A 12439-nucleotide genomic window follows, 5' to 3' on the forward strand; every position below is an offset into this window, starting at 1 on the left:
TTTAAATATTTCCTTGTTTTAAAGTTTATTTCTTTTTTGTACAGTCAAACTCTATAAGAGAGAGAGGAGATGTCGAATTTTGGTTTATATTTTTACTCGTCGCGTTTGCTTTACCTTTGATTATCAATGATTAACATATTTTTTGTTGTATTTTACAGAAACAAATCAGGTTGCTCGCATATCGGAAATAGTGTTGAAAATAACGGTGGCGGAGGTGGAATAGGAAAATGGCTGCGGGATCATTTAGGAAGCGGTTCAAAAGGAAGCCACGATATTAATTCGTCATCGGCATGTAAAACAAATATTATAAATCTCGTAAACGTCAGTTACGAAGAAAAGTATTTTTCTCGAGAAACCGCATGCACATCGGAAAATCTTTACTGCAGCCTGCCAAGAGATCATGGACGTCACGATTATAACAGCATACGAAAGATCTTTCATGAAAATGATTGGAAGTCTCGAGGTCAGGATAAGCCGCGATCTAGTGGTTTTAACTATCACGAGAAGTTCATTGGCGTTGATTCAGGTGGTTTGACGAGAGGTGGATCAATTTACAGCAGCGAAGGTAAAAGTTTGAAGAAACGAAATCGCGATCGGCGTAGGCATTCGTTGAACGAGCTTCGCGTACACGATCGGCAACGTCGTAGAAGGTGAGTAATGATATTTTATTTAATCCTCCTGTCGGATAAGATCAATGATTATTTATCGCTGAAAAAAAAAATTACAAAGTCATTACGGGGACATCTGGATCGAGATTAACGGTTTTAAATAGTATAAGAGGGATATCAAGAAAAGTTTTCTTGCTAAATCTATCGATAAATCTTACCTTTCCTTTTTGTTAAAATGAGCTGGCCTTTATCGTTCACGATGACATAGCAACGAACGGGACTTATTGACGCGATGTCGTTTGTTTTTAAGCCTAGCCTCTGTTCGTCGAGGTGCGTAGAAGGTTTAAGGTTTCGTAGAAAAACGAAACAGGAAGCACACGTCCAAATCGATAATCTCCGTCTAAAAGATGTCCTTTCAATCGACGCGGAACAAAATCTAACGTATCGAGATGCTAATACCTCTCGCGGAATAAACAAACGAGAACCTCATTCTGATTTATTTCTTGTAATAACAGAATTATAATCTAAGTTAGATCGTAAAGCAGTTTTAATTCTAAAGGCTCTTAAATTCGAGCTAAAAGCTCTTTTATTTGAGTATACTTACATACGTTTGTTCAATTCAACCGTCAACGAATCGAGGCGAATTATTGCCTCGTCATCGGAGCTTGCGATCGTAGCAGCATGTTCGCAAAACGGGGCGGGGGAGGAAAAGAGTTGTTGTTGGATTGAATGCGCTTTAATGCCAATTCATCGAACGAAATTATAAAATACACAGGCGGCCTCCTCGTGTACTCGTCTTCTTTTGTTTCGTTTCCTCACGTTTGGCAAGGTCGCGCGCCAACGTTCGACGTTTCAATGGGGGACAGCGTGCGAGAGTCGGAGATACAATGATCCTCGATTTTGTGCTATTTTCCTTTACTCCCCTTTTATAAAGCCAGGATGCGTGATTACTCTCTCCCTCTATCACCCGGTCGGGCGTGTAACTTGCTTCGTGTTTGAAAACCGCCCCTTCGTATACCATCGGTTTCTATTTCTGTCTCCTTAAATTACAAGCCTGTCCAGAATGATTCAGTGCATCTGCGTAAGACGCGTGTTATGGTTAAAGAGAGAGAGAGAGAGAGAGCTAGGAACGAATTTCTCGTTCGAAAAGTGGCTCTTTCGCATAACCGAGCTCTCGGAGATAGTTCCTCTGTTCCTCTGTTCCTCGTTGACACAGCATCGTCAAAGTGGAATTCACTTGACTAGGATGATTTATTATCAAATACGTGTACGTACACATATTTCTGACTCTCCTCGATGATTACCGCGTCGCAGTAGGGAAAGACATTTTTGTATTATTTAACAATCCCTTTCTCTTGTACTTAACACTTACGTTAATGTTTTCTTTTGTCCGAGCATTGTCGCGTACAGAAGGATGGATCGACCACGTAGAGTTACGTTTGAACGTTTCGGGAAAACAAAAGTTATCGAAACGTGGAATGTTTGTGGGATCGGTTAGGATGATTTAGCGCGGCAGTCATTTTGCGCCCTCGCGAATGCCCGGCGGTCATGGCAGTGGCTTCAACATTGGACCCCGTACACCGGTTGTAAGTGTCCACGTCTAGTATGCGGCCGGTGTGTACATTCAGAATATATGGCTGTCTTCGTGCTCGTCCCTCGTATAAGTTTCCTCTTCCTCGTGGCACGTAAAACAGAGAAAATAAGAAGAAGAAGAAGACAAAAAAAGACATTTACTTGGACAGTATCTCTTCTCCGCGAGACCGCGAAATACCAGCATGGCCAGGTCGGGTTCATCGTACGTAACCCAGAAGAGTGAGAGTGGAAAAGGGAAGAGATTTCAAAAAATAAGCGAGTGGGAAAGAGCTGGAATCTCCTACGGTCTTCGAAAGTAAAAAGAGAGTGTAAGAAAGAGAAAGAAAGAGAAAGAAAGAGACTAAAAACTAGTGTTGTTGGGAAGCTGAATTTACGACTAAGGACGCGATAACCTCGATAGTCCGACACGGGCATATAGTCACCCCGTAACCAGCGAAACGTCTATCCCTGTCTCTCTTCTTTTACCTTGAAACTTTACGTTCGCCCGGTTATCGTACCACGGAAGTCTCCTAGACACTGCTACCAACACTCGCTAACGCAGGAATATAAACTGCCACTTTGAGAGTGAATACAGGTGTCAATGACTTTACATTTCAACTTGGAATTTTTTACCAGATGAGAGATTTTGTGCATACGATTAAACTTTGCATGATTTGATTTTTTTTTGTGTTTTATTTTTTTTTTTCTTTTTTTTAACAATCTAATTAAATATTACGACAGCAACACATACTCTCTGTTTGACGCATTAACGTTTTATTTTTCCTTATTTTGCTTTATTTTGCTTTCTTGCTTATCTAATATTAGATTCAACGTTTTAGCAGAATCATTTGAAGAGAAAAATTTAAAGCACCAAAAATGTTTTTAATTCAAAAATTGTGAATTACGAATCATGTATCGTTAATCCTATAAATTATAAAATGATCGGACATGTAAGTAGAAAACGTAAGTAGAAACCTTTTGCGTTTCAAATAATATAAATAGAATACCCTCGTGGTTCGGGATGACTGGAAATTTTCTTCCTTTTCTTCTTCCTTTATTTTTCATCTTCCCTGCTTTCTTCTTCATCCTTACTCTTCCTTTCTTTCTCTCTTTAAACTTCCAATTCCCTAAGCACCATGACTTCACTAGTTCCCCGAAACTCTTTTATCTTTCTTACAATCCACTCCACGACTTTAACACCTTTCCTTCTTACTTTCTTGACAGCCCCCACAGGGGGAATTCGAGTCCTTCGATAGAGGGTCGACGACATCGAAGATTATTCCACAGGCTATCTGCTAAACTTTCTGGGACACGGAGATATTGTGCGATTAAGATTACGAAAATATCTGAGAACGTTTAAACCGTTATCTGTATATCCTATTACAAAACAAACTCTTGCTCGACCAAAAAAACATTAAATATCGATGTCATATCCCAAATTCTGGTAGGAGCGAGTAACACACCAATCAACCAACGAATTATTCTTAATAGAATAGATAGGGAAGGACTTTTTTTCGTGAAAAATTAAACAGGGACTCCAACGAGGCCGTACTTTGCACAATATCTTTCGTTTATCATCACGTGCGGAGGTGGGAGGAAAAGGAGATCGAAGTAGAAGAAACGAGTAAATTAAAAATCTCTCAAAAAAACCTAAAAAATATTACAAAAATAAAAAGAAGGAGAGGGGCCCTCGTTGGGGCTCTAGATTCGAACCTGGCCAGGGACGGCGTATCGATGGGACTAATGGTAGTGACATCTCGCTCGTGGCCAGATGAGATTCTCCATCCCACGCTGTGAGCAAGAGAGAGAGAGAGAGAGAGAGAGAGAGAGAGTGAGAGAGAGATCCGGAGGAAGAAGCAGCAAAGGAAGAAGATGAAGATAAGAAGCAAGAGAAGGGATGAAAAGAAGGGCCAGAGGGGGGAGAGACATGGGTACTGGTGAGAAGGAGGGGTAGAGGGGACTTTACTCGATACAAGGCGAGTACGTTGACCTTAAGATTCAAGCCACGTCCTTGAGGATACCAAGATGGCGGGTTTATGCAACCGGCCACAATGGTGTCCGGGCAACATTTCTCCCTCTCGCTCGCTCTGTTTCTTAACTTCCTTTCTCCGTGTATTCTCTCGCGTCGCATTCTATTTGACGCAGAACGATTCGACGCGCTCTTGCATTCTCGAGTGAGATAGAGAGAGAAATCAAAAATGAGCGAGTGGGAGAGGGGTTGAAAATAGGTGCGCGTTCCTGTAGACGTACACACGCCCGAAGTTAAGAGACGCGCGCGTTTAAGCCAGTTTCCATCGTAGCCTGCACAGACGAGCCTAGAATAAGCGGCAATTCGAAAGGAAATCAAATCTGAGGAAAGGCCAACGAACGGCCCAACAAACGGCCCAACAAATGGCCACGCTTATGATACCGCTCGCTCGTTTGCATTTTTCTCGCATGCGCGTGTCACCCGATGTTACGTCGCAACCGACACACTGATACTTGCATAAAAACTCTCTATAGCATCCGAGTTTAAGCTATAACTTGTACCTTTCTATTTGTCGATTAAAATTCTCATTTTATCCTTCTTTTTAGAAATTTGTCGTCAAATTTATGTAATGTATGTAAAATAAGAAAATAATAATGATTGTGTGCTCTTTTTATTAAAAGAGATATCTTTTACAAAAATTGAATGCTCGTTATATACAAAGTTTAGAAATAATAGATAAGATTGATTTTATGAAAGATTTGATTAAGATTGTTTGATAGATATATTTGAAAAGTAAGATATAGAACAATAATGTATTATAAAAGTTTTCTTACAAGGGTTTTTATGGTTTTATGCATGGAGAGGTTGAAATGAAAACTTTGGGATAAATTCGTTTGAGGTCTCCTTCCTCCTCTCGACTTGGAAACTTCCCGAGTAGGAACTCACGAAATTGGTACGTCAGTGTCATCGGCGCGGAAAAACTTGCTCCGCGAGTCGAAACTTGGAGCCGCGAGAAAAAAGCAGTCGGGTCTGATACACGCTGAAGGAGAGGCCAACACGGCATGGCGTTCACGTTCGAATCCTACTACGAGAGAGACGACGAACTCCTTGGCGCGTTCTACGTTCGCGACATGCATGATGCACCTACGAGATGAAGAAGGGAGGACAGAAGAGGAGAAGAAGGATCCTTGATCCTACAGGAATGTAGCGGTGGCGATCCACGCGCCCTCCGCTAGCCCCACCCCTCTCTCTCTCTCTCTCTCAACCCTCTTAGTCGCAGTTTTTCTTTCTCTTTTTATCTTTCATATCTCCTATCTTTCATCTTCGCATTCACGAGATCTAATCCATGTATGGGCACTTATGCGAACGCTCATAGCGCGATACGGCTCGACTCGTTCTCTTCTTGGCTTGTTTTTCATCCTACCAGAACCTGTAATCGGGCTAATGGTTAGTGCAGCACCTCTTGTAAATCTCATCTTCTTACCTCATTCTGTGCTGTTTTGATCTTAATTAGAGTATTTATGTACCTATCTAAAGGAATGTTCAATTACGTGCTGCTAGCCTAAATCTTATCTGATCTACATATTTTGGATCTTTCAAATAATTATCCTCATATAATATTCGAGTGATGATATCTGTGTTTATATTAAATACATGAGTTAGAGGGTGTATAGGGTCTACAGGGTGTATAGGGTCTACAGGATGATTTTGGAAAATGGGCTAAGTTACCTACTCCTATTTCTTAAGTCAAAATAGAGAAAAATTCTATGGCGTCATACGTTTCAACTTCCTATAACTCAATATTTGCTCATACGATAATTTATACCAGATAAAAATATGATATGAAAATTCTTCAAAGTATTTGACAATTATTCTTCTTATTGCTTCTAATCATTAGTAAAGTTTCAACATTTAAAAAAATCTGGATGCTAGCACCCTCTTGCAAGTACTGCACACTAATACTTGTTGGAATCTAGCGTCGTTTCGATGGTTAACGATAATAAAAGAACAAACTGACATCGTGTGGGAAAATTTGTGACGAGAGCTTGAGAAACTCTCCGGTTAACTCAAACGAGAAGAAATATAAGAAAGATAGAGAATGAAACAGATTTATCGTTAAACTTGATGTTTGATCGGTCAATTAACCCAGTCAAAAATGTATAATGTTTACTCTTCTAGACTTTTACAATCGATAAAAGTAAAAGCGGTTGTCTGAACGTGGCATGATCAACTTACAAATAATCATGGGCGATTATCTTAATTTTTCTTTCCGTAAAAACCATCTACAAAGTATTAGAAAACTTAAAAAGAAAAGATGAGAATGAAAGTATGAGTAAAGTTGTTCTCAAGTTATGGCGTGACCAAGGGAAACAGGGATTCATTTTTATATAATATATAGATAGATTATAGAGAATTCGTTCAACTGTTTCCGTCGAGTCACAGCTGTCAAAAGCGTTGGAAAACCTTCTTATCGTTGGAAAAACTTTTTATCGTTGGAAAAACTTTTTATCGTTGGAAAAGTTTCGTACCGTAATTTTCCAATCTCAAAAGAATCTCTTCGATAACCAAATAACATAATAAAAAACGATGGAAACCGAAAATGAAATAACTGAATTTAATCTGAATATCGACAATGAAAATCCTAACGTCTTTTCACATATTTTTCACAACAACGATGACGACGACGACGACGACGACGACGAAGAAGAAGAAGAAGAAGAAGAAGAAGAAGAAGAAGAAAACCGAAAGGGCAACGATAAAGAAGAGAACAAAATTTATCTGACGTGGGACGAGTCAAGCATCTTTAGAGAGGAAGAGGAATACGAATACGAGTTTGAGAAGAGGGAAGAGAGCACAACAACGCCACGAGTTTCTCCAGCAACGATGGAAAAGTCCAAAGAGGATGAGAAGGAGGAGGAAGTTCGAGACTCGGTAGAGCCCGATTACGTGCTCGCCGAGATACCTGCAGAGGTTCGCATAAACCTGTCATTCTCTTTCGTTTTGCCCATAGAATTGCTATTCCTCACGACCTTCGTAATACCCTAAGACCCTTCCCATTTTCTTCCATCTTCCACCTACGCGTACCTAAACCTTCGAACCTTTCCCCAACAACAATCCCACCCCTTGCTGTTAACCACCTCCCCAAACCTCTCCCCAACCCTGTTCCTGTCTCTTTCCGCCATTTCTACACGTTACTATCCATCATTATTTGTTATCTCTTACGAGCCAGGACTAAGCCAATAAAAGGATTACACTTTGAGAATCCATCATAACGTATCTAAAGAGATAATATATCAATATTTTTCTTTTCCTTTTCTTTCTTATTATATAGGTTTTAGATGATCGGGAAGCCACGATCGATATGATGAAAGGATTGATTTCGGAAATGAGATTACTCAGGAGAAGGAATAAATTTTTGGAACGTCGCGTTTATCAACACTTCCAAAAGGTCCACTTTTGAAACAACTTTAGATGGAATTATTTTGATTGAATTTATCTTTTATTGAATAATTTGAATAAATTTTAATTTTGAATTCGTTTGAAAACAAATTTTCGCGTATAGATGCAACAAAAAGTAACAGCCAGTGAGATCAAAATTAAAACGGCCGAAGAAATGGAGAAAATTTATGGAGAAGCTTTAGAAGCTTACAAATTGCAGATCGACGAGGCAGTTGCAAAGGAAATGCAATTTTTCTTCGAGATAGAGAATTACAAGGACAAGGTCGAAACCTTGAAAGACGAGGATGAACGCCTTTTCAAAGAACTTCTCGCACGGGAGAAAGAGATTGCCGTAGGTCTATTTTACGTTAAGACTGGAGGAAAGATCTCGGAGAAAGTCGTCGATGTGATCGCAAGACGTCAGGTTTTATTTATCATCTTAGTCCATTATGTTTATTTTTTCCAAGTACAAGACAAGACAATTTATTCAACGATACAGCGGTCAATTTATGTTAGACGGTACGCCGAAAGGTATTAGCACGTGATCGTTTTGAAAACATCGTTCTCCAGCACCGTTTTGACCGTATCGATAAATTCCAACAAAATCTCGAAGTTTTAGGAGAAGGTATGACGACTGCGGATTATGAGACTCTTCGCATGGCAAATGTTAATCACGTTGACAAACTTGACGAGCGCGTGCGGGATCTGGAAAAATTACGGATCCTGTACGTTATCAAATTTTTATAATATACGATAGATATTTTCACCATATCCGAATAATTAAAATATAGTAGAGCTCCGATTACCATAAACTTTATTATTTAAAAGGTGTATGAGTAATTACTAATGTGTAATTGCACGCACAAGTGCATTACTACTAATTTAAAAAAATTCATATTTGAGATACTTCAAATATGTATCCACACACAATTTCATCAAATAATTCATATTTCTTTACACACAGCTTGGTATTATTAAAAGTAATAGAAATATTTAAGTATTCTTGTATAATTAATTATCATAATTAATTGATGAATAGACTTGTAGAAATGATAAATGCGCTGGCTCATTTAAAAGAGAAAGAAGTATGCGTTGTAGAAGACATGGAACGCGAACGAAATAAATTGACGAAATCACGCGAAGATACTACAAAGGTTAGAGAACAGTTAAATCATTTTCTTCTATCACTACGAGATTTAAGAGAAGAGTATAGTTATAAAAGAGAAGAAGCTGGTATGCTGGGAGTACAGTGAGTTTCCAATATTCTGACAAATTCAAATGAATTATTTGAATCGTATATTCATCATTCTCCATTCATGTTTAGGCCTATTTTGCGTGAGATGGATAAAGCAACAAGATTGCGAGATAATTTGATTAACGATATTGAAAGAATAAAATCTGTATTAGAAGAATATAAACTTGCACCTGAGAAAAAGAAAAAAACTGCTTCGAATTTATCATCTGGAACGAATTATTCTAATTCAAGTTATTTAAATTTGTTTTTTACTTAAGTGGTAAATAGCTTACTTTTGAAACTTTTTGTGGGAATATGGTAAGTGCAAGGAAAAATTCGTTTAGAGGTCTCTTTTATTTGCTTTTTCTTTTCTTTCAACAACGTGCAATGCAAATTTTTCCTATTGATCATGTTTTATAATGAAAATATTGAAAAGCATAGATTTATTTGATGAAAGAATAAATTCGTTTGAGAACGTATACTAAAGGAATGAATAAATTGATTTGAAAAATTTCTGATCGGTCGAATCGTCGACAAAACAAGTCTATGAAATTAGATTTAATTAGATTTATTTAAATAGTTTCGCGAGTCACTGCGTATATAGACATACTCTTGAATGAATCATAGTAAATTCTAAAGCGAAACTTTTCCTCTCCTAGTATAAAAAGCACGCGAGCGATCTTTGGTACGATAATGCAGACGTTTTGCATAGTTAAGGCGCGAGACAACTTAATATCGTATGAGACGAGTATGGCAATGAGTATAAACCATTCGCCTTGATCATAAACGTCAAAGAGGACGTCATAGTATCGTTAATAAATCACCAATTGTGCGCGATAATTATCGATATTGTTCGGTCAAGTATCGATACCTAGGGTATCCAATCGCGAATATGCGAGCGACGCCGATGAGATGTTGTTTAAAGTACCTATCGTTTTCCACGCGAACCTTTTCGACGTGCTATAAACGGGAAACATGGGATTTACATCGGGTTTTACACGAGAGTTTATAATTTATCGCATCGATCGATATAGAACTATACTAATGTAAGATTGTAGTGAACCGTTTAGCATGTTATCGATGTTGATAATAATAATAATGATTCGATAATAAGATGTCCGAATTATTTATACAGAGAATAAGTCGATTTATACAACTCATGATTTTCATGAGGCGACACATGGGATAAATATATGTCCCATGCATATCGCTCTTATGTTATTACGTAGCACAGGATGCACCGATTAATATGCCGATGAAGAGTACACAACATCTGAGGTTACAAGTTAATATGTCAAATAGAATGCGTATTAAAAGGGTTAACCGCAATTCCATTTAGTACAACTGTTCAATCTTCAGATTTATTTTCCATTTCTTTTTATACCAATCACTTTGGATTCAATTTCAAGAAGGCGCTACAACTAAAATCATAATTATGTTTTTGCTGGATATTTTATTATACCGAGGATAATAATATTTTTGTTTGATTTATTTTACAATTATACCATTGAAAATGATCTGCTCTCATTCATTAGATGTGTCTCTTTTAATAAAGTCGTTTTATCTTTGTTAAATAAAATGTTTCATAAAATTAAAAATGATGGAAGTATTGAGGTATTTCAAGTGATACAGTTAAATGTTACACTCATCTCCAACATAAGAGTTGAAATACAAGAAACGTTGGATCGATTCAGGTGACTCATACATAATTGTAGCATGCTTGCGCTTAATCGTCGTGCACACGTAGCTCATTAATTTATTATCTCCTCGCAGCAGGATCGTTCGAATCTCGATTACACGATTTTTCTCTTTAAAACGGACTCGTTTCGTTCAGTGATCCGTTGAAACGCCTACGAACCTTTTAAGCGGACTACGTCGACCCGCACGCGCGCACACCCACACGCACACACACGTTATATGATCGTATTAGGTAGATAGTAGAGAATATCAGGTGAGTTCGTTGAAACGTCTTTTGACGCAAACAGCCTCAGTTAGAATACGTATTAATGATGGGTTTTACCATGGAAAGAATAAATCTGCATGGCAATTTGAAAGACCAGCCGAAGGATTTACAGAGCCCCCATCGCGTGACTTCTTTCGAGCTCCTGGTTAACTGGATTACTGCATTAAACTGAATGCACATCTTGTCATCGAATTTACAATTTTTTATGCTAATCGTTCCGATACATAGGAAAAGAATCTAAATAAGTCGGGTGGGTCTAACGTCGATTACAGAAGTGTATTATTAATCGATTAATGCAACTGCAGTGTTGATGTTCGAGCCTCGGATGTTCGAGTTAATTGGAATAAAATTTCTGTCGATAATGAGTTTTTTGCATAAACGGTCTCTGAAATAATCCAATTGGTTATTAAATGAAAAATTAAGCAATTCTTTATAATCCGCGAATGATCTACACATATATAAGTAAACGAATAATAATTTATTGAAAAGTTGTTCGACTTTTCGTGTGTATCGAAGGATGAAAGTAAAGTACGTTTCTCTTTTCCCGGACGATTAAAACGTTCTGTCATAAATCCATCCACTACTCATTGCCAAGCTTCATAGAGCAGGATCCACGCGACCCCTTTCCTTTTGCAAGTGAATTCGTAAGCCCTTTCCTATTGCTGCTTCATTCTATAAGTATTACGTTATGACGTCTTTTTTTACAAACTAGTCACATCCAATTAGTATTCTATTATTTAAGAGAAAGTTATGCTATACGATGATACAATTGATATGATACAATTGATATGATACAATTTTCGATAATTTATCATATGTAAATGTTGTTTGGTTCTTAACATATTGAGCGCCGGCGTTTACATTGCTTGAACTGTACGTCGTCCAAACGGATACTGACCGATGAAAAAGAAAAGGTTTAGTGTTAACAAATGACTTTAGCTAACCTAAAATATCTAACATGTTACAGCAGATTACTTGGAACACCCTGTATAAACGTAAATTTATACTCTACCCAACAAGTTGACCGATTTCACGTAGGCGTAGAATTAGCTTGGCTTATGGCGATGCTAAGGTATACATATGTAATATTGAGAAAAGAAAAGGGGAAAGGGAGCGAAAGAGGGGATGAAGGCGGGACGGTTGTTCATTTTTTTGTTTCTACAGTTCTCTTTTTTCATTCGTTCTTCTCTTACCTTAGGCAGGAATCTTCGTCGTCGTCGTCGTCGTCGTCGTCGTCGTCGTCGTCGTCGTCGTCCTCGTGGTTCGATCGAAAAGGGCGCGGCATGTATCGAAAAGGGATCTCTTGAGCTTCCTTTCCATCTTCTCTTTTCCTCGGATGATTTGGGGGGCCAATTAGGGCCGGCGTTGAAGCCATTAATCCTTTTTGGTAATTTGTCCGTACTCGGAATTGATTTAAGGCCGACGCGTGGACGAAGGAGGAGGGCAAGGGTAAGGGTAAGGGTAAGACGAATGTGTATTCGTAAGGTGTATATACTACGAAAAGAGATAACGTGTCAATTAAGCTACCCTGCAATTCACCGCGGGAAATTATGTACAGAGGGCATGACACGCGAGACGATAAATCACATACGAATAAGCCGCTAACTTCTGTCCTCCTTTCAACGAATATTTATATCATGTCCGATTTAAGAATG

This window comes from Polistes canadensis, unplaced genomic scaffold (genome assembly GCF_001313835.1).
Source record: "Polistes canadensis isolate GaletaPanama2010 unplaced genomic scaffold, ASM131383v1 scaffold_112, whole genome shotgun sequence".
NCBI classification, from domain to species: Eukaryota; Metazoa; Arthropoda; class Insecta; order Hymenoptera; family Vespidae; genus Polistes; species Polistes canadensis.